The sequence below is a fragment of the Salvia miltiorrhiza genome, chromosome 2, assembly GCF_028751815.1.
Source record: "Salvia miltiorrhiza cultivar Shanhuang (shh) chromosome 2, IMPLAD_Smil_shh, whole genome shotgun sequence".
NCBI classification, from domain to species: domain Eukaryota; kingdom Viridiplantae; phylum Streptophyta; class Magnoliopsida; order Lamiales; family Lamiaceae; genus Salvia; species Salvia miltiorrhiza.
The window spans coordinates 25,803,504-25,828,129 of record NC_080388.1 but is presented as its reverse complement, the minus strand read 5'-3'; the positions used below and the strand labels follow the sequence as shown (position 1 = coordinate 25,828,129).

The 24,626-nt window shown below is 37.9% G+C and overlaps 1 non-coding gene across 1 annotated transcript; it reads right to left on the bottom strand.

Moving 5' to 3' along the window:
- Positions 1-17,855: 17,855 nt before the first annotated feature.
- On the bottom strand, positions 17,856-17,962 carry LOC131013803 (small nucleolar RNA R71). Its single transcript, XR_009097882.1, has one exon. It is a non-coding gene; the product is annotated as a small nucleolar RNA R71 (small nucleolar RNA).
- Between the last annotated feature and the right edge of the window lie 6,664 nt (positions 17,963-24,626).

Below are 24,626 nucleotides of genomic sequence, written 5' to 3'. Positions count from 1 at the left end.
TCAAACTTTGAGTTAAACATTCGTATTTAAGATCAAAACCAAAAATACATTTCCATAAACTGAAATGAAATTAAACATTGTATATCTTCCATCAAACATTGTGTAATCTAAAATGACACCAAAAATGACATCAAAATCAAAACCAAACCGAGTGTATATACTGTTTCATCACAATACATATGCAAAGAACACATTGCAGTCTTGTTCCAATCATAACCAAGGTTTTTTTTTATCAAAAAAACATGGAAAAACACATGTTAAATGCCGTTTCAACTATTGGTTGTAGATCCAATTGTTGAAATGACATTTTTTCCTTTAGAACTTCTTCTAAGGGTGTGCTCTTGATCCACAGTTGTTGTCTTGCTTTGTCTTGGAGCTTTAAATGACTTCCTTTCATCTTTTTTGTCCTTCACCGACCCCCCACTTGATGATACTTCACCTCTCTTCCTCTTCTCTTTCCTTAGGTCTGCATCATTAGGTATGGGAATTTGGTATTTGCCTCCTTGGGTGTGCCTTCATTAATCACAATCGATTGAGATCCTCCAGGCTGTGTAAATAATGCAAGAACAATAAGTTAGTTTAAGATTATATGTTAAATTTAGTGTTATAAAATGATTCATACTCACATTTAAGATCTGTCTTCCACTTTCCAAATTGACATAAAGACCTACTCCAGCCACTTATTTCTTCTTTGGCTTTCCAGATGTTGAAGCATGAGATGTGTTGATTAACTACAGGGTTCAATATCACAAGTTAGTGTATGAATTTAAGATGTTGAAGCATTAGATATTCAGTACACACCTGTGTAGGCCTTTGAGGGCAGTTGTGCTTTTTATGGCTTGCACTTCCACAAAGGCTGCAATGCTGCACCTTACCCTTCCTTGACAGCTTGTGCTTCAACTTTGGCTCATTTGGAGCTCTGACCCTGTTCTTCTTTGGCCTTCCCACCTTCTTCTCAACAGGTGGTGGCTCAATGCAGTCTTAAAAGTTGATATTCCAGAATTTCTTACTAGGAAGTGGTAGAATTGCATGTTCATAACATGCTTTATTACATTTCTTTGTGGAACCACTTACTCATTACAAACAAAGGGTCCAATGAAGAAGAGTAAAAAACAACAATTGCATGAGGGCAAGGAATACCACTCAATTCCCACATCCTACAAGTGCAGCTCCTATTATCTATAAACACTATGTGTTAATCTTCTCCATCAATCACCTCATATCCAGAATCATCATTCCAAAGGACATGACACTCAATAGACTCACTTTTGTTTGACTCAAACAATTTCAGAGCAGCTGGACACCAATCAGTTTTCCAGTTTTGAACTTGTATCTTCCTATCCCTTATTCTAGTCATCACCAAAATCCTAATGTCTTCTAGCATTGAAACAATAGGCTTATGTCTTGTATCAGAAATACTAGAATTAAAAGACTCACTAATGTTGTTGTCAACCATGTAGGTGGAGCATCTTGAGCTTTGAAAAGCTCTGCACCAGTTTTCAGGAGGATAATGCATGAGGTCTTCTGCTGCCTTCTTGTTGATTGATGATATCTTGGCTAAGTCATCTCATGAACAACCTAAGATTCTACCCCACCATCATTCCCTTCTAACTCCTCATCAACAAATCGCTCTAGGGGAACTACCCAATCGGGCAAAGGATCAAGTTCATGGTCTGCATAAAGTTCAATCTCCTGTTGGCCAAGAAGTTCCAGATAATCTAACACCTTATGACACTGGATTGGATCTCTTAGGGGAATTAGGCCTTTATCTATCATATTGTCCTCATAAAAGGCAAAGATTGCCCTAGGTTTAGAAGTATATAAACCCTCAAATTCAGCCACAATTCGATCTAAAGTCATGTTATCTAAATTATCCCTTATTTCATTATGGTTGAAACCATTATACATCACTTCACCTTTTTCATCATTTTTTTTCCAACAACCAAACCAATTGAAAATAAAGGAAATCTCAGGATTCGACATGCTGCACAAAAATAGGAACAAACAATATACAACTTAGGGTTTTTTTACATCATTAATATGATCAAAACAAGGAAAAAAACAAAACAACCAAAAAACCAACATAATCGGCCTTCGAACAGTCTACTTGCATGTTCTGTAAAAAAAAGAAGTTTAGCCTTCACTTACCTATTTTCCAGAGTATACTTCTATGAATCTTCGAACCACCGATTGGAATCGACAGCTTCACTTCAACTTCTCCTTTCCGCTTCGTCGATTTCTCCTCTGGTATCCCTTATTTCGAATGGAACGGTATAAAACTCTTCGTCTTCAGTGTTGTATACAAATCGCGCGCAATGTGGTTGGGCTGGGTGTAGGAATATTAAACTTAATTAATATTCGATTTGCCCGGAGATCGTTTTTTGGATTATCTTAATTCACCATACGTTGATTAAACCTAGCATGCTCCTATTAAATTAAGTGCTGCACCTTGGAGTTAGAAATACCTGAAGAATTCCTAAGAATTGATCAATTTGTCGCTGAACAGGTCAGCAACTTCAATCCTTCGTTTGAAGCCTCAAACGTCCTCCAATCGTATTTTTTCCAGAAATACGACTTCTTCCTTTTCGAAAGAGCTTTCCATGGCCGCCTGTTTCGTCCAAATCCGAGTTCTGTAGAGGAAGTTATGGCTGTTCTTCGAAAATTGCCAGAACTTGATTTCCTGCGAAAAACTGACTCCAGCTCAGATCTTCTGAACTGTATCCCTCTCAACTCCTGTAACACCCCGTACTTTTCCTCATGTTGGGAGATAGTGTCTTAACACTATTGAGAGTACTGAGATGTCGAAATACGAGACTTTTTTTTTATGAGTAGATAAGACAGATTGTCTTTAAATAGAGATATGAGTGGACAAACCAATGATAGAGTTAGAGTGATGAGATTTGAGAAATGAGTTGAGATAGAGATGCTGATTGAATTGAGCTGAGATTTTATTTTATTTCCAACTACCGGGAATAGAGTTACCGGATACCGAGTTAACAGAGTTTGATTGTCCTATTAACAAAATAGGAATAATAAGTTGGAAATAGAGTCGAGAAAGAAAGAGTGAGAACCTCGATGAAAATAGTCGGTTAGAGAGAGACGTTTAGTCTGTTTGTGTTTGCCGACTGCTTTGATGTGATGTTATGTGAATTACGTGACTGATTGATTATGAGATTTCTGTTACGTGTGTCATTATGACCAAGTTACTATGATTTTTATTTGAGACCTTAGCACTTGGATTTTTGATTAAGTTTCCAAAGAAAGTGCGATTTATTTTTACCGAGAAATCGAATGATGACGGTTTATGGAAATTTTTCCTAGCATAATATCTTTAAATTATTTTTCCTACGAAGAGGAATATTATAATTGGGTGAGTGCACTAATATTAGTGCTATAATTATTTTATTTGGTCACATGAATAATTATGCTATGGTATTTTATTAATGAGTAATTTTTCCATAATTACACTAAACACTTCCACCTCCTTGAATTCAAGAAGATCTTTGGAGTTTGATCTTCAAAGTTAGAGAGAGAAAGTTTGGTTTTGGGTGTAAGTTTGGGTAAGTGAGCTTTAAATTCATAGATATAACTTGTATGATGATATATATGAGTATATTTGAAGGATTGAAGCAAGAAATCACCCCCTCTCTTATTCTTCATAATTTTCGAAAATATGGGTCTCATACCCTTCAAAAAAAATTTCTTTTTCTTTTCTTGATTTGGGGTGAAAAATGAGTTTTATATGATGATTGGTGAAGATTGATGTGTGTTGTGAAGTATGTGCTTAGAAATGAGAAAGTTTGATGTAGTTTAGTTTACCCAAAATTGGGAACTTTTGAGTTGATGATTTAAATGATGAATTGATGATGTAGATGAGTCCATGAGATATATATGATGATGATTGATGGAGTAAATTGAGTATATGATGTCAATTGATGATTTTGATATGAGTTAGTTTACTAAAATTAGGGCTATGTGTATCTATGCTCTAATTTGTAAATTGATGGAGTATATGTGAGTTTAAATGACTAAAATTGATAGATATATGATGAGATTAAAGATCCATGTGTGTTTATAAAATTTCAAAGAGTTTAGTTTAATAAAAATTAGGACTTTCTTGTCTATGTGTCTATTAAGTGATTTAGCTTAAGATATATGCAATTGAGCATGATATTAGTGTTTTAATAAGTTTGATTAAGTCTATTGTAAGCTAAGTAAACTTAGTTTAGTTTGAATCAGTTTTTGAGTTTTCATATTTGGAGAGGTCAATGAATGATAAAATGAGGTCTAATTGATTTATGATTATTATGTGAACGTTTGTCATGCTTTTGTTAAGAGTTTGCGTTGATACATGAGTTATCGATAGAGTTTAGTTTACATGATAAAAAGGGGATTTATATGTGTAAAATGAGTTATATGAGGTATGAGGTCATTTATGAATGATTGAGTAATTTTGAGCATGAGAATGAAAAGAGAATTGAATTGATGCGTTCGTTGAAACGTTTTACTTGAGATTTGAGTTTATGATGTAAAAGAGGAGAGCTAATTTGAGTATGATGAGTATTTTAATGTGCTTGAATGTTTTTGAGTATTATATGTGTTTAAAATGAGCTTTGATTGGTTTTCTTTGAAGGAATGTTGAATTGAGCATTTAAGAGTTGAGATGAGATTTTGGTGATTTTGGTAGGCCTACTGACCTACTGTGATCGACGGTTTGTCGATGTCAAAAAGCTTTGAAACTTTTATACCAAGCCCCTACATGAGTCTTGAGCACCCCTGTAAAATTTCAAGTCATTTGGACTTTGTTTACTATTTTTATAAAATGCAAAACTTAAACTGCACATTTCTACCGAGAGTTACAGAGAACAGGGGAAAGAGTCATTGTTTTCAGTGACTTCCTGTGTAATATAGCCTTCCAAATTTTTATGGTATTAACCTTATTGTGTTATATAGATATACACCAAATTTGAGCCCAGTTTGACAACATTTACTATTTTTCAAAAAATCAAAGTTTTTGATTGCTCAAAACTGCCGAATATGGTAGACTGTAGTAAAACAGTCATATCTCCCAAACCACTTGGAGTTTTTGACTCTACTTTTTTTATATGAAACTAGACTCGAAGACCTTTCTTTTGGTATGCATCTCGAGTCCAGGAGATGTTGGATTCGGAACGGGTTAATTTTTGAAGTTAAGTCTGTGTAAAAACAGAGCATGTTTTGATAATGTTTGATTGTGTTTTCTTATGTGCCTTATGTGATTGTGTTGTCTATGTGTTGAATGAGATTAGACGAGTCTTATATGAGAGATAAATCGAGACTTAGAACCATGATTTTCTTGAAACCTATCCTTGAGCTTAAGGATTTGAGATGAGTGGAGAGTCTATATAGAGTTGAATAAGGAAATAGAATATGAGGTAGAGCAAGAGTTAAGGCATGAGATTTGTTAATGAGTTTCTAATCGAGATTCATTTTATGACATGAACCTTCGATGATGACGATGATCCCTGAAGACACGAGCAGAGCAAGGAAGTAAGTAACTCCGCTTTGACGGGAGATTTTGAGTAAGGTCTTCAGGTGGGCAATATTTTGAGTATAAATATATTATCCGAGCTTTCTAAAATGATTTGATGATATAATGAGTTGATCAAATGCATTGAGATAAATGATATTTGAGAACTGTTTGACTTGCCAATTTTTGATGTTGAGCTTGTGTGTTACCCTCTACTGATGAGACGAATTCGGTCCTGCCTCAAGCGGGATTTTGTGCACAGAGGTGACTGTGAGCCGTCTTCGGGTCGGCCGGTCACGGTACTTGAGAGGGAGGCCTACTTCTCAGTACCTTTGATGATAAGTAGTGGATGCGGTACATACATGATGAATGTTTAAACTGCGCAGTTACTTATTTATGATGTTGATTATGAAAACTGCATGCACAGATTCATTAATGCTAACTTATTTCTGTGTATTGCTGAGATGTGGCAAGCTTCAAACTTATAGCTCTAAGAGCACCTTTCTTGTTTTTCGGCGTTTGCCCACTGAGTATTATGTACTCACGCCCTGCATGTATTTCTAAATGTGCAGGCTAAGCGAGGAGTGAGATTGGTCTGGTGCTGATGGGGGATCGTTAGATGACGTATTTACTTTATCGTATTTCTTTTTTATCGATAAAGTCTCGATGTGAAGTTACTTTGAATATGAATCAAGTAATATACTCACGGTTATGTGTCTTCATACATATAATCGGTTCGCCTTTTGCTGCGATACTCTGCATATTATGTTTCCTTATGAAAAATAAGCTATACCTGTTTTGTTTTTGTTCATGAAATTCCTGATAATTAAAAAGTTATAACAACGTTGACGATTTTACCCTTGGGTTCATTTATGATGATTTTCCTTAGCATGCTTTGATGCAAGCTTCCGCTTGATGTTCGACCTATTCTTCTTATATTTTATTCTTTTAAAAATAGTCGTATCGATACTCGTACCCCACTATCACTAGTGTCGGGAATCGGGCTGCGACAACTCCCAACGTTGGATGGACAACGAGCTATGAGAATTCCCAAGGAGGAATCGGTCTTCTCAAAGTTGGTGCCCCTTTACTGCGCTCTAAAACCCTAATATTGTGTGTGTCTTATTCTGAGAGCAGACAGTTGTATTTATAGATAAAATACAGTCCTAGGGCTCCCAAAACTATGAGGGACGATTTTTACTTCTACTGGGCTCAAGAGACTTTGGGACAGTCCAGAGATCAGATACAAGGAATAAAGATGGGCCTCGAATGAATTAATTTCTATGATCAACCCAGATCATAATCAATTCATAAGTATTAATTCATTCCACTAGAGAATCAATACTGACTTACCCTTTTATTGTCGGTGATGAGTCAAGGCTTGTATTTAGACTTATTAAATCTCCGTATTTAAAATATCCGACATCCATTAATTAATTAGAGCTCTGACAGCTTAAATTAATTAATTTCTTTGTAATCCTTAAGCAGTACCACTCAAACCTTATTATTGCACCTGAACTTAATCAACCTGCAGGGTTTATCGCAATAAACATTATTAAGCTCCTTAAGGGGATGTCATTATCCTATACCGGATACGGGTACTAATACAGATAACTAAATATCATATATTGACCGCTATCACCCAAGATACAGAGTACTCAAGTTAATATATAACTCTCATCCATAGTAAATCAAAGTGATACACGAATCAACATATATATTTGAAATCTTATTAGTATTAAGATTCTATTAAGTCACCAATATCTTGATTCTTCACTATGTCAGATAGAAGAATACATCTCACTGTGATCCTATCAATACGTTATGACGTGCCAGTATAGATAAGTAGTCAAGACAAACTCCTTCCATCTATACGGCAGCTTAAACCAACGACTCGTCCTAGAGTCATCTCGGTTGTGATTAGTTTATATCTCTTAAGGTTATTCCAATTACATGATCTTCTGTGATCTACAACACACCATATAATCTACTTATATAGAGACAAAGGACATATATATGCAATCATGAACACAATCAGATAGGAGATAAAATAGTGAACACGTGAATCATTGTATACAAGCATAAAACGTTCTTGCTTTCAGTATACAAATCCAACAATCTCCCACTTATACTAAAGCAAACTTTTAGTATACAATGCGTGTAAAAACCAATCACCTAACACTTCTCCTACTTATACTTAAAGTTTCCTAAGTGGGTGGCCTCAATCGCATTTCCATCGTTCAATGACCATTTGCGATAAGCCTTTTGTGAAAATATTAGTAGATTTCTATAATATGTGAGAATTTATTCTATGAGCACATAACCTCGATTTACAAATAATCGTATAATTTGATACTTACTCTCCATGTGTTTGACCCCTTGTGGTTCATGGATTCCTTAGAGTTTGCAATTGCACTTGAGTTATCACGAAGGTGATCCTCTCACGCAAACTAGAAATCACTCTTAGATCCTGGAGGTAGTGGTTAAACCAAAAGCTTTTACCTCCCAAGAAATAGCTCGAGGTAATTATTCTTTATTTCGGTCAGCCTGGAAATCCGAAACCGTATAGTCCAAAAAGAACTATACTGTCTAACTGGTAAACTATCCTTATTCTCTAGTCAGGGACTTGAGAATATAATTTACCACAGTTCAGTGTCCTTAACTAGGACTATACTGATATCTTACAACCATGCTAACTGAATAGCAAATATCAGATCTCGTACATAGCAATCCATACATGAAGCTATCTACTGCAGAAACGTAGAATACTGCCTTCATTTCCTCAACCTCAATAGGCATCTTAAGACATATGTCTTTAGATAAAGGAACGTCATAGCTCAAAGGTTGCAATCCTTTCTTGGCGGTATGCATACTAAAACGAGTATTCTCAGTATCAATGTAAGACACTCGAGATAAGCCCAACATCATTTTCTAGTGATCCCTTATAACCTTGATCACAAAGATGTATACTATACCTCCTTAGTCTTTCATCTGAAACTGTTCGTAAAACCACTACTTTATGTCTGATAATAACTCCATATTGTCGCCAATTAAAAGGGTACTATCTACATAAAGTGCAAGGAAAACCACATTACCATTGGCATCTAAACGATACACGGAACTTTCGTTCTCCCAACAAATAAATCCATAGGATTTAATGACCTCGTCAAAACGTTTGTTCCATGACCTCGAAGCTTGCTTAAGTCCATAAATGGACTTCTTTAGCTTCCACACAAGATGCTTTCACCTTTCTTCACAAACCCTTCGGGTTGCTGCATATAGATATCTCTTCCTTCTTCAAGGAAACCGTTTAAGAAAACGGTCTTGACATCCATTTGCCAAACCTCAAGGTTCATGTGGGCTGCTATGGCAAGGAGTATTCGGATGGACTTAAGCATGGCAACCGGCGAAAAGGTCTCATCATAATCTATACCCTGTTCCTGGGTATAACCGTTCGCCACCAGTCTAGCTTTAAAAGCTGCAACTTCGCCATCCGAATCTCTCTTTCTCTTGTATACCCACTTACTACCTATGGCCAAAAAGCCATCTGGTAATTCAGTTTTCTCGTATACCTCCATAGCAGTCATGGATTCTATATCAGAAATCATGACATCGTACCAAGAATCTACATCTAAATCTTCCATCGCTTGTCTCAAGTTGTCAGGGTCGATATCCTTTTGTTCATTAACAAGGACAAGATCCAAAGATTCTCCCAAGAACATAAATGATCGGGTTGGACGATAACCCTCCCACTACGACGAAGCAGTGGTGGTACGGCTGTGACAATGGTCAGAAGATCAGAACTGGAGTCTTTCAACTCAATCATCGACAACCTCTGCATACAATTCTCAAGTAAGTAATTCTAACTCTTATGTGCAGCACTTAAATTCATAGGAGCATGCTAGGAATTACGATTAATAATATGCGTTGGTTTTGGCTTTGCTGCTGTTGTTCTTAGTGGTCTGTTGATTCATAGGATACGTCATTTTTTACGTTGTAATCGTTTTTCCACCATGAGAAAATCCGTGGTTAGATTAGAACTTCCGTTGTTGTTTTTGTTGTTCGGTTGTAATCTGTAAATATGGTAAAACGAGATGCAAACGACGATGATCAGATGGAGAATGAAGAACAGGTTTTGCTGTGCTGCACTCTGGTTCGCTAACTGCTGCACTCTGGCTTCAGAGCTGTTGCGCTCTCTCTCTGGAGTTGGTTCTGCTTTTGAGCTATGCTCTGGCAGTGAGCTCTGCTCTATCATTGAGCTCTGCTCTGGCAGTTAGCTCTGCTCTGCCTTTGAGCTCTGCTCTGACAGTTAGCTCTGCTCTGCCTTTGAGCTCTGCTCTGGCAGTTAGCTCTGCTCTATCTTTGAGCTCTGCTCTGGCAGTGAGCTCTGCTCTGTCTTTGAGCTCTGCTCTGACAGTGAGATCTACTCTATCTTTGAGCTATGCTCTGGCTTTGAGCGGTCTCTGCTCTGGCCAGAAGCTGGCGCTGATCTGTTTTTGCCAAGGCTTTGGAGGAAGTAGCGCACATGTCTCGAAGCAAACCCTAGGGTTTCCCAAACCCTAGTTTTCAAAGACAGGACTGATGGAGCTGTTTCGAGCAGTGTTTACATTTTTGAGTTTTTCTTTTCTGTTTTAAATGTAATAGATTAGAATTGGGATTCTACGAATGGGTCACGATGAACTTTTTTCTTTTATTCTGTTCTTTGCATGTCGTGGTGTTAATCCTTTATGCTCTTTGCCTGTTGTTTTGTCTTTGCTTATTAATGTGTGTTTGTTAACTGCGCTTAGACAAGCATGCTAGGTTTATCATTTTCTTAAGCATGTTTTAGAATTCTGCAAGCATGTTTAGGATTATGTGTTGAGCATGATCAAACCTTTTGAAAAAAAAATGACTAAGCTGTTTTAATAATTTTTATGGTGTTTAAAAATTATTTTAGACCTCCACATGCGGTCTCAAGACAAAGTGATTGATAATATGAGTAAACGTCCACACAATCGTGGCTTACTTCATGTTTGATTTCACTAGTTTGTTAAGTTGAGATATCTATTAAAAATATTTAAAACCATTTAAGTAGTGGGAGTTATGCGGTAAACGTCCACACGATTGTGACTTGCTCGTATGATTTTCATAAGTACTTTAGAGGATGAATTTTAAATAAGATAACCAAGAGGTTAAATTGAAAGCGGTATGGTCCTAGTGAGTATGCCAATTTCGAGAATTTAATTGTCAAGGTTAAATTGTGGTCGCTGCTTAGATATTATTTCAAGTACAATGTACAACTCCCCATCGGAGTCCCTTCTTGAATATGATATGGTCTAGTTAAGGTCCAACTATTAATTTCCTTTGTCAAAAGGTTAAGTTGACATGGATGGAAATTAAATGACTAGGTAAATAGTCTGGTTGAGGGGTTCATGTGTAAACGTCCACACAATCGTGGCTTACTCGTGAGATTCCTTGGGCAGTTGGAGTTTTCATTAACATTGTTTTATGAAAAGGTTACAATATTATTGTTACGAATTATGTGCTTCATGTTCTTACATGTTTATTTTGTTTTACATTCAGATATGTCTATGTCTCCTATAATCTCTATTCTTGCAAACAATCCTCTCACCGGTCCAAACTATGTTGAATGGAAACGCTATCTTATGTATATTCTTGACGCTGAGGAGCACAGTTTTGTGCTTAGTACTCCACGTCCCGCGGCCCTTACTGATGAGTCAACTGATGTGGAACGAGAGGCGCATAGAAGGTGGCACAAGTCAAATAATATGGCCAAGTGCTATATTATGACGACTATGTCACAAACTTTGCAACTTCAGAATCAGGTCATGAATGACGCGGCTGACATCATGTTGAACCTCACTGAGGTTTATGGGGAGTCCGAGAGATCTGCTCGCTTTAACATAATGAGAGAAATCTTAACATGTAAGAAGAGCGAGGGTAGTTCTGTACACGAGCATGTCATGCACATGATAAATCTTTTTGATAGGCTCGAGTTACTCGGAGGAGGTATCGAAAGGGATGTCAAAGTCGATATCATCCTGAATACTCTCCCCAAGACCTTTGAGAACTTCCGTCTCAATGCCATTATGAGTAAGGCCAACTATACTCTTAACGAGTTGTTGAATGCTATAGTTATAGCAGCGGGAGTCAATGGCAATGGGAAAGAGGTACTTGTCGTTGCCAAGGGATCTGCTTCTTCGTCGAAAGAAGGGAAAAAGAAGTAGAAAGGTCCGAAGGGCAAGGGAGACAAGGAAGCTAGTGGGAGTAGCAAAGTGGGCGGCCTTATCGGCGGTGTAAAGATGCCAACGGGAAAGTTCAAGTGCGGCAAGACTGGGCACTGGAAGAAAGATTGTCCGGTTCTTGATAAACACTCATTTTGCATAGTTTTTATGGTTTATATTCTGCGGTTTAAGTCGATTTTATGCCCGTTTTATTATCATTTGGAGTTCATTGGATATTATTTCATGATTTCAGGGTCGGGTGTAGTTTTGGCTATTTTGATGCAGAAATGAGTGGTATTGGAGCATGGAGTGTAAGGAATATGTATAAGAGAAGAGTTTTGAGAGAATCGAGCCTGAAAATCGAGAAAAGAAGAAGATTCTGAAGTCGGGACGAGAAGTAGGCAAATCGGCGGTCAAAGGAGTTGACCGCCGAAAATTGGCCATTTGAAGAACAAATTCGGCGACCAACTCGGCAATCGCCGAATTGGCCGCCGAATTCCCTAGAAGAAATTTATGTTGTATGTTGAAAATTCAGCGATCGCCGAATTTGGGAGATTTTTAAGCCAAATTCGGCGACCTGTTCGGCGGTACCGCCGAACAGGCCTCTGTTTTGTCCGCGTGTTTTAAGTTGTCCGCGTTTTTTTTCATTTTTCAATATTATTTTCGATTTAGAATTCTATGTTTTACCCTAAGATTATAAATAGGTCTTCTTTTGACCTATTTAGGGTTCCCAACTTGTATTTTTCAGTTTCATAGCTTTAGTTTTCATTGTTTTTCAATTCTTAGAGCACTGAATTTTGATTTCTGCAAGAGTGAAGATTCAAGCTGTTACATTCATTTACTACGATTTTATATAATTTAGTTTTTACAATTGTTTTCTTATTTAATATGTTTATGTTTTATTTTATAATGTCTGGCTAGTTCGTTAATCTGAACCTAGGGTTTGTACATAGCTGATTAATTATGTGTGTATGATTTATTGATATTAATTCTGTGATCTCTTATCAGGGTTGGATTAAATTGGTAATTGAATCAATAGGTTAAATGCATGTAATTAATTAGTAAAAGTACATCCCTAGGGTCAGAGTATTTTATTAATTGAGTTTTTATCATATTTTATTTGTTGCTATTTAAGTTGAGTGTTAATCAAACCTTCGTACTTTTTGTCGCCTGTATACTGTTACAGTCTGTTTAGGAGATAGCTAGAGTTGCTTCGTTGTGTCAGTCCCTGAGGATACGATACTCGATTACTTGTTGCTTGCTACAATTACCTGTGTTAGTTGCAGTTATTGTTGTTAAGAAAAATAGTGATCAACTTTTTGGCGCCGTTGCCGGGGACTGTTAAGAAGTTGCTTTAATATTTTCGATAGGACTTTATAGTACTACCAGTTAGTATTTATTTTTTATTTTTCTGTTCTAACTTTTAAGTGGTGTGTTTTGTAGGTTGCGCATGAACACAAGATCTCACGGTAATCCTCTTTTTGAGTTGGATCCTTAAATCAACGCTACTTTGCGCAATCTCAAGAAGCAAAAGAATCAAGTTGAGTCAGATACGATGGCTACTCTTCAGCAAATTCAAATTCGAGCTCTGCAAGAGCAATTGAAAAAGCTGATTGATGAAAATGAGGCTAGTGAGGCTCAGAAGCAACCCGCTATCAATGAGGCGTTCATACCGCAATATGTGTACCAGGAACCCCCACGAGTATATGTTAATAATTTTGAGCTGAAAACGGATTTGATTACAATGGTCCAACAGAGCCAATATGGTGGACAAGCGATCGAAGACCCTAATGCGCACCTGGCGCATTTTCTAGAGCTATGTAGGACTGGTGAAGATGAACGGTGTTCCCAATGACATTATCCGTCTTCATCTTTTTCCTTTCTCACTGCGGGATAAGGCGAAGTCGTGGTATCATACGCTGCAGCTAGGAGAGAATACCATGTGGGAGGACTTAGCGGATACTTGGGAGAGGTATAAATTGAAGATGGACATCGTGCAGTTTCAACAGTATGAGGGAGAAAAGCTAGCGGATACTTGGGAGAGGTATCAGGAAAAGCTCAGAAAGTGCCCAAGCCATGGATTTGATGAAGGCACGCTCGTGATCATGTTCTGCAATGCCCGCGGGGAACGTACACGGATGCATATGGATACAGCTACAGGTGGCTCTCTACTCCAGAAAAGCAGTTCTGAAGCATGGAGCATTATTGACAGTATGGCTTCAACGAGCTACCAATGGCCATCAGAGCGAATACAATTGAAAAAGGTTGCAGCTGCTTCCAGTTCTGATCCTATGGCAGCGATGGTTACACAGCAGGCGGCGATTGCTACGCAGCTGGCAGAGCTGACTACTAAGATCAGTGAGTTGAATGTTGGACATCCTGAGCAAGCTGTGAAAGACCCGTCAGGCATGGAAGATGTCAATTACATTAATGGCAGAAACTATGGGAATTTCCAACGAGGACAGCCAGGAATGTATGGCAGAGGTCAGCAATATCAGCAGGGCCAGTAGCAGTTCCAACTAGAAGCACGCCCGCATCCGAATCTTTCTTATGGCAATTCGAACAATGCTTTGCAGCCTCCACCCGGGTTTTCTGTGTCTAGTGGAGGAGTTGTCAATGAGCCGAAGAAGGTATCACTTGAGGACATGATGCAGCAGGTGTTAATAGAGGTGTCTAGTATGAAGACAACTTTTAATACAGGGATGACCAATTTGGAGTCTCAAGTGGGTCATATTGGAAATAATTTTTCAGCACTTTCTACGCAAGTGCAGATGTTGGAGACTCAAGTTGGTCAGATGGCCAACCAAGCAGCTGTGCAGCACACACCAGGAAAATTTCCTAGCAACACTGAGATCAATCCTAAAAATCAGTGTAATGCGATTCATTTGAGGAGCGGGACTCAGTATCAGAATCATCCAGAGCTGCAGGATGGTAAGGAAAAAGGTGTAGAGATTGTGGAGGAGGATGACTTGGAGACGATTGTATACGGTTCGCCTCCTACTTCTAAGGTATCATCAAGTACTTCTGCTGTTAAGGAGCCTATTCCTAATCCTACGTTTCCCAGGCCAGAGTACAAGCCTGTAGCGCATTTTCCGCGTCGCCTGGCAAAGCCAAACATGGATGAGAAATTAGCCAAGTTTATGGAGATGTTTTCAAAGCTTCACATCAACATTCCTTTACTTGATGCTTTGAGAGATATGCCAGGCTATGCCAAGTTCCTCAAGGATGCAGTCTCCAACAAGAAGAAGTTGGGGAAATATGAGATGATTAATCTTTCCGAGGAATGCAGTGCTGTGCTACAAAGAAAGCTACCATTGAAGCAGAAGGATCCTAGCAGCTTTACTATCGCTTATGTGATTGGAGGACTGAATTTCTCTCGCGTTCTTTGTGATTTAGGGGCAAGCATCAATTTGATGCCTCTCTCTATTTTCAACCGGTTGGAGATTGGAGATATCAAGCCTACTTCCATTGCTTTACAGATGGCAGATCGTTCCCTAACTTATCCCAAGGGAATTGTAGAGGATGTCTTGGTGTAGGTGGAGCAGTTTATTTTTCCTGCAGATTTTGTAGTTTTGGACATGCCGGAGGACAAGAATACTCCATTGATCTTGGGGCGTTCGTTTCTAGTGACGGGCCGTGCGTTGATAGACGTGCAAGATGGAGAACATACTTTTTGTGTCAATGATGAAAAGATGATGTTGTCCATTTATGATGCGATTAAGAAGCCAGCTGAGCCACAGCTTGAGGATTGCAATTTAATCGAGACTGTAGTGGATTTCCCTGCAGCTGTAGATGATCATTTGGAGGAGTGCATCACACAGTCGTTATATCCTTACTCCGAGCTTGATGAGGCGTGTGATGAGATTTTGGATTATATTACAGAGCTGGAGGCCGTAGAGAGCCATCCCATCGATCCTGTTTCATATATGGATATTCACAAGCCTGTTGATGGGGGAAGTTGATAACACTCATATTTCCATGGTTTTTAATGTTCATATGATGTTAATTTTATAGGAAATTGAGTGTTGGATGATTGTTTTGTGCTTAATTTGCTTTATCTTGTGAAACATGATTCTTACTCGAACTTTGAAGGAATTTTCAGATTTATTGAGTTCGAATTTGGAACAATGTTCTGAAATAGAAGTTGTAGATCGTCTCGATACGAGTTCGTGAGCGCAAACAAATCATAAATCGGAGTTCGGACGAGAACGTTATGGCCGAAACAAAAACATCGCGCGCAGCAGTCAAAATTCGGCGACCTAAACGGCGACCGCCGAGTTGGTCGCCGAAATTCCTGTTTCAAATTTGCACTACGAGCGTTAATTTCGGCGGGCGCCGAATTTGGCCGATTTTCAGACCAAAAACGGCGACCAATTCGGCGATCGCCGAGTTTGGTCGCCGATATGGGCGGTTTTGCGAGATTTTCCGTTTTTTAGAGTTCTTCTGGGTTTCAAACACTGTATTTTACCCTGACACTATAAATAGGTCCTCTTTTGACCTATCTAGGGTTCCCAGCTTTAGTTTTTCAGTTTCCAACTTTCATATTTCAGTTTTATAGCTTTAGAACTTTTTAGCTTTCCAGTTTTCAAGGCTTGAATCAAGATTGAAGATTCAAGCCGCTACAATCGTTTTAATTCAGTTTTTATTTAATTTAGTTTTTACAATTGCATTCTTTTTAATTATGTTTATGTTTGATTTTATTATGTCTGGCTAGTCTTTTAATCTGAACCTAGGGTTTGTATATAGCTTATTGATTATGTGTTTTTGATTTATTGATATCAATTTGCCCTCCAACTTATGATTCATGATTCCTGGTGCTTAATCTCTTGTGAATTATCTGATCAATGATTTACATGTCTAGCTGTTCAGTTTGAGTCTTGAATGCGATAATTGTTCAGCCGATTCAGGAATGCATGATATAGTGTTAGCCTTGAGTCTTGAATGCGATAGGTGAAGCTATAGGAAGCTATTCTTTATGTGCTATTGGGAGTTAATTTATTCCTTGGAGTCTTGAATGTGAAAAGGGATTAATTAATCTACGTTCATAGGTGGTCGTTAGAGACGCTTGTGGATAATATAGTGATCTTTCATCAGGGTTGGATTAAAATTGGTAATTGAATCAATAGGTTGAATGCATGTAGTTGATTGGTGAAAATACATCCCTAGGGTCAGAGTTTTCCATATTTGAATTTATCTACGTATTTTTATTAGTTTCTATTTGCGTTTTAATTTACGTCAACCAATCTCTACCTTTCTTTGCCTGAATATTACTATAGTTTAATTAGGATTACTTAGAGTAATTCGTTATAATAGTCCCTGTGGATACGATACTCGGTTACTGATTTTGTGCTGCAATTGCACCGTGTTAGTTGCGGTAATTTGTTGCTAATAATTTAGTGATCAACTTTTTGGCGCCGTTGCCGGGGACTATTTAGAATTAACTTTAATATTTCTGATTAGACTGAAGCATTATTTCAGGCGTTATAAGTTTTAATTTTATTTTTTTTTAGTTTTTAAATTTCTGTTTTTGTTTGTTGTCTCAGGCGTGCATGATCACGAGATCCAAAGGAAAAGAACATCTAGTACCTTTGAACTTGGAAATCGAAAAGCAGTACAAAAGAGACAACCGCAAAAAGAAGAAGCAAGCAATGGCAGAGCAACAGAATAACATGGACCTTGAAACTCTTGTGCGAGCCGTGACACACCTTCAGAGGCAGCTAGACGAAGAGAGAGAGCGCAACCAGACTCCTCCACCAGAGCCACCACTGAATCACATGTATCAGCCTCGGGTTGATCAATTTCAAGGAGGCAGATGGGGACCAACTGTGCAGGCTACCATGTTCGAGCTGAAGCCGGGATTGATAAACATGGTGCAAGCTGAACAATTTAGTGGAATGGCTTCCGAAAACCCGCATGCTCACATTACTCAGTTTCTAGATATCTGCGACACTATTAAGCAGAATGGAGTGCTACCGGATGCCATCAGAATGAAGATGTTTGGATTCTCTCTCAGGGACAGAGCGAAGGAGTGGTTCAAGAGTTTGGACAGAGGTGCTATTACTGGATGGGAGGATTTGTGTAGAGCTTTCCTGGCAAAATACTTTCCTGCTTCTAAAGCTCAGAAAATCATTGCGGAGATTTCTCACTTTTCCCAGCTAGGAGATGAGACCATTCATGATGCCTGGGAAAGATTTCGTGAGCTGCTCAGGAACTGTCCACAACATGGTTTCACGGAGGATCAGCAAATCATTCACTTTTATAATGGTTTGACTGGTCTAACAAAAAGTATGGTGGATGCTACTGCAGGTGGATGTCTTCTCCATAGAAATACAAGGGAGGCTTATCGTGTGATAGAAGAGATGGCCTCCAATAGTTATCAATGGCCGAATGACAGAAATTCTACGAGAAGAATTGCAGCTGTGCATGAGGAGAGAGATGATTTTAAGGAGAAATATGAAGCTCTTCAAAAGCAGTATGAGTTGGAGAGAAAAGCATTGCTAGCTAAAATTCCTCAGCAGCCGAGTTTATCTGATGTGTCACAGTTTGAAGATGCTAATTATGTCCAGCAGCAGTACCAATTCAATAGACCAAACTATCAGGGACATCAGGGCGGAAATCCACCGTATCATCCTAATAATAGGAATCATCCAAATTTTTCCTATTCAAATCCCAACAGTGTTGTGCAGCCTCCACCTGGGTTTTCTGTGTCTAGTGGAAGAGTAATCAATGAGCCAAAGAAAGATTCAATGGAGGAAATGATGAAGCAAGTATTGGTGAAGGTCACTGGGATGGAGACAAATTCGGCAAACATGGGGACCAAAATCTCCAACATGGAGCAAAACTTTTCAGCGTTGTCTAAGCAGGTGCAGATGTTGGAGATTCAAGTTGGTCAGATGGCTAACCAAGCAACTGCACAGCACAAGCCAGGCCAATTTCCTAGCAACACTCAGTTCAATCCGAAGAGCCAACATCAACAACCACAGCTGTCGCAGCCCGAAAACCCGACACTAGTGATAGTGGGGTACGAGTATCGATACGACTATTTTTAAAAGAATAAAAGATAAGAAGGATAGGTCGAACATCAAGCGGAAGCTCGCATCAAAAGGTGTTAAGGAAATTATCATAAATGAACCCAAGGGTAATTTCGTCAATGTCGTTATAACTTTTTAATTATCAGGAATTTCAAAATCAAAAACAAAACGGGTATCGCTCATTTTTCGTAAGGAAATCATAATATGCAGAGTATCGCAGCAAAAGGCGAATCGATTATATGTATGAAGACATATAACCGTGAGTACATTGCTTAACTTCAAAAGAAAAGTTAAAGTATATCCTTTATCAAGACTTTATCGTCAAAATGGAAATACGATAAAGTAAATACATCCTCTAACAATTCCCCGCCAGCACCAGACCAATCTCGCTCCTCGCTTAGCCTGCACATTTAGAAATATATGCAGGGCGTGAGTACATAATACTCAGTGGGCAAACGCCGAAAAACAAGAAAGGTGCTCTTAGAGCTATAAGTTTGAAGCTTGCCACATCTCAGCAATACACAGAAATAAGATTAGCGTAAATGAATCTGTGCATGCAGTTTTCATAATCAAGGTATCATAAATAAACGATAGCGCTATCAAAGTACTCATCTTGCATGTACCACATCTACAACTCATCATTATCAAAGGTACTGAGAAGTAGGCCTCCCTCTCAAGTACCGTGACCGGCCGACCCGAAGACGGCTCGCAGTCACCTCTGTGCACAAAATCCCGCTTGTGGCAGGACCGAATTCGTCTCATCAGTAGAGGGTAACACACAAGTCATTATCAACAAAAATCGGCAAGTCAAACAGTTCTCAAACATCATTTATCTCAAAACATTTGATAAACTCATAACATCATCAAAACAGTTTTAGAAAGCTCATATGATATATGTATATTCAAAATATTGCCCACCTCAAGACCTTACTCAAAAACTCCCGTCAAAGCGGAGTTACTTACTTCCCTGCTCTGCTCGTGTCTTCAGGGATCATCGTCATTGTCGAAAGTTCATGTCAAATAATGAATCTCGATTAGAACTTAACGACGAAAACTCATGCCTTAACTCATGCTTTATCTTATATTCTATCTCTTAATCGACTCTACATAACTTCTTCACTCATTTCAAATTCTTAAGTCCAAGGATAGGTTTCAAGAAAATCATGGTTCTAAGTCTCGATTTATCTCCCATATAAGACTCGTCTAATCTCATTAAAACACTTAGGCAACATAAACACATAAGGCACATAAGAAAATACAATCAAACATCAACAAATCATGTTCTGTTTTCCCACTGACTCGACTTCAAAATTTAACACGTTCTGACTCCGACATCTCCTGGACTCCAGACTCATACCAAAAGAAAGGTATTTGAGTCTAGTTTCATTTAAAAAAAAGTAGAGTCAAAAACTCAAATTGGTTTGGGAGATATGGCGTTTTTACCACGGTCTACCATATTCGGCAGTTTTGAGCAATCGGAAACATTGATTTTTGAAAAATAGTAAACGTTGTCAAACTGAGCTCAAATTTGGTGGATATCTAGCCCATACAGCTAAGGTTGATACCATAAAAATATGGAAATCTAGATCACACAGGAAGCTACTGAAATGAATGACTTTGTCCCCTGTTCTCTGAAATTCCCGGTAGAAATGTGCAGATTTGGTTTTGAATTTTATCAAAATAGTAAATCAAGTCCAAATGACTTGCAATTTTACCGGTGTTCTCAAGACTCATGTAGGGACATGCTGTAAAATTTTCAAAGCCATTAGACATCGACAACCCGTCGATCACAGTAGGTCAGTAGCCTACGAAAAATCACCAAAATTTCATCTCAAACTCTTAAATGCTCAATTCAACATTCCTTCAAAGAAAACCAATCAAAGCTCATTTTAAACACATATAACACTCAAAAACATTCAAAAACATTAAAATACTCATCATACTCAATCTCAAATCTCCTCTTACATCATAAACTCAAATCTCAAGGAAAACGTTTCTACAAACGTATCAATTCAATCCTCTTTTCAATTTCATGCTCAAAAACACTCAATCATTCATTATTGACTTCATACATCATATAACTCATTTTACACAAATAAATCCCCTTTTATCATGCCAACTAAACTCTAATAAAAACTCATATATCCATATAAACTCTTCATAAATCATGACAACTTTCACATAATGGTCATAAGCAAAATAGACCTCATGTTATCAATCATTGACTTCTCAAGATATGAAAACTCAAAAATTCTCATAAACTAACTCAAGTCAAAATTTTACTTAGCTTAGAAAAGACTTAATCAAACATATTAAAACACTAACATCATGTTCAATTACCTATATTTTAAGCCAAAACACTTAATAGACATATATACAAGAAAGTCCTAATTTTTATTAAACTAAACTCTTTGAAATTTTATAAACTCACATGGATCTTTAATCTCATCATATATCTATCAATTTTAGTCATTTAAACTCACATATACTCCATCAATTTTATAAATTAGAGCATAGATACACATAGCCCTAATTTTAGTAAACTAACTCATATCAAAATCATCATTTGACATCATATGCTCAATTTACTCCACTAATCATCATCATATACATCTCATGGACTCATATACATCATCAATCCATCACCTTGATCATCAACTCAAAAATTCCCAAATTGGGGTAAACTAACTCAACCAAATTTTTACATCACAAGGCATAGCTTTTCAAAACACACACAAATCATTACCAAACATCACATAGATCATTTTTCTCACTTCTATTCAAGGAAAGAAGAAGAAAATTTTTTGAAGAGTAGAACACCCAAATTTTCGAAAATCTTGAAGAATAAAAGAGGGGGTGATTTTCTTGCTTCAATCCTTCAAATATACTCATATATATCATCATACAAGTTTAATCTATGAATATAGAGATCACTTACTCAAGTTTTTCACCAACAAACAAACTTTCTCTCACTAGTCTTGAAGCCAATCTTCAAGGATTTCCTTGGATTCAAGTTGATAGGAGGTGTTTAGGTGGAATTTTGTTGGTGATTTATGTGTGTGGCATATTTTGGTGAAGCTTCGGAGGTCTCTCCAATGGTTGACAATGGAGGAATTATGAGAGAGAAAGGAGAGAGAGAGGTGGCCGATTGGTGAGGATGAAGGAGAGAGAGAGTTGCTTGAGAGATATGAATGGATTTGCAAGATTTAGATGATCTTATAGAGATTTTGCAAATCTTAAAGAATATTGGCAATTAATGCCTTTGATCTCTCTCTCACTCTAATCTCTCTCTAATCTCTACACTATCAATCCTTACTCTCTCCATAATATACTCTCAACTCTCTACTCTCTCAATTCTATACTTAGCAAAATTTAGGCATATAACATATGGTAGAGAGAATTAAAATAAAGTGTGAGAAGGGTGATTAAATAATAATCACAAAAACTATGGAAATATTACTCATTAATAAAGTACCATAGTATAATTATTCATGTGACCCAAAATAAAATAATTATAGCACTAATATTAGTGCACTCACTCAATTATAATATTCCTCATCATAGGAAAAATAATTTAAAAATATTATGCTTGGAAAAATTTCCATAAACCGGCATCATTCGATTTCTCGGTAAAAATAAACCGCACTTGCTTTGGAAACTTAATCAAAATTCCAAGTGCTAAAGTCTCAAATAAAAATCACAATAATTTGGTCATAATGACACACGTAACAGAAATCACATAATCAATCAGTCACGTAATTTCACATAACATCACATCAAAGCAGTCGGCAAACACAAACAGACTAAACGTCTCTCTCTAACCGACTATTTTCATCAAGGTTCTCACTCTTTCTTTCTCGACTCTATTTCCAACTCATTATTCCTATTTTCTTAATAGGACAGTCAATCTCTGATATCTCAGTATCCGGTATCTCTATTCCCGGTAGTTGGAAATAAAATAAAATCTCAGCTCAATTCAATCAGCATCTCTATCTCAACTCATTTCTCAAATCTCATCACTCTAATTCCATCGTCGGTTTATTCACTCGTATTTCTATTTAAAAGACAATCAGTCTTATTTGGTCATAAAAAAGTAGTCTCGTAATTCGACATCTCAGTACTCTCAATAGTGTTAAGACACTATCTCACAACATAGGAAAAGTACGGGGTGTTACATCCTACCCCCCTTAAAAAAAATTTCGTCCCGAAATTTAAGTTATTCTTCTTCGGGAAAAAGCTCTGGGTACTTCTCTTTCATCTTCTCTTCAAGTTCCTATGTTGATTCTTCTTGACCGTGAGGTCTCCTTTGGATTTTTACTAAGGAATCGTCTTGTTCCTCAATTGTTGGATCTTCTGGTCCAGCATAGCATCAGGTCTCTCTTCATAGCTCGAATCTGGTTCCAGGGACACTTCTTCTTGACAGATGACGTGTTTTGGATCAAACACGAACTTTCTCAATTGAGAAACATGGAAAACGTCATGGACGTTCGCGAAGCTCAGAGGCAACGCTAGCTTATAGGCTACATGGCCTATTTACTCTAATACATCATAAGGTCCTATATATCTCGGTTTGAGTTCTTGTTAACTCGAAAATAACATGCTCCCCGAGATAGGGAAAAACCTACACAAACATCATTTCTAACGTCAAAAGAATCTATCAGTGATTACTCAATTGTTGAGTTTTCTTTTCTCGATTTTGCTAATCGATTGCCATAACTCATGGCTAAGTGGTCTCACTTCTATTGTGGAAGTCTTTAATAGGTATAATTGTATAAGGTTGCCAAAGTGGCGCCTTCATGTGTTAACACGTCAAACATCTTTCTACGGAAGATGCCCTTTCTCGCTTCTTATTCTCCTATCAAAGCGTCGTTTCAGTTTTGGCACATTTTTATACTTTTCGCATGTGCGGTGTAAGGGGTATCATGAGCTTCTCTCGAAATTTCGTTTCTCAGCTCTTCTTTATCAGGCACACACAGTCGCTCTCTTAAAACTAAAATGGCATTATCTGTCGCCTCTTGATAATTCTCTATTTTCTCGATTCGAATCTTCATTCGCAATCTTTCCATCTTCTCATCCTCTCTCTGAGCTGTGACTATTCTCGATCGTAAGTCAGGTGTCATGCTCAGTGCAGAAATTATTATTTCTGTCGTTGGTGGTGGTATCTCTACCTCCTAATTCATCTTCTCGAATTCCTTGATTGGGTTCACTTCTCGTGTAAGGAGAAATCCTAACTCTCCCTGATTCTTTCTGCTCAATGCGTCGGTTACAACGTTAGCTTTTCCAGGGTGATAATTTATTCCACAATCGTAGTCCTTCATCAACTCTAGCCATCTTCTTCGTCGTATGTTCAGATCTTTTTGCTCAAAGAAATATTTGAGACTCTCATGATCGGTGTATATCTCACACCGTACTCCGTAGGAATGGTGTCTCCAGATCTTCAAAGCATGCACTACGGCAGCTAATTCTAAATCATGCGTTGGATAAATCACTTCATGCGGTCTCAGTTGTCGTGAAGCATACGCTATAACTTTTCACTCTTGTATCAGTGCACATCTTGGACCATTTTTCGATGCATCAGTATAAACTGCATACTCTTGATCCGCTTTTGGAATAGCTAACACTGGTGCAATAATAAGCCTTTTCTTCAGCTTTTGAAAACTCCGCTCGCCTTCGTCCGTCCAAACGAACTTGACTTCTTTCTTTAGCAGGTGCGTCAATGGCTTAGCGATTTTCGAAAAGCCGCGAATAAAACGTCGATAGTATCCTGCTAATCCCAGAAAACTGCGAATCTCGTGCGGTGTGGTTAGCGGTCTCCGCTCCTATTCCGCTTGAACTTTCGCTGGGTCTACTTCAATTTCTTTT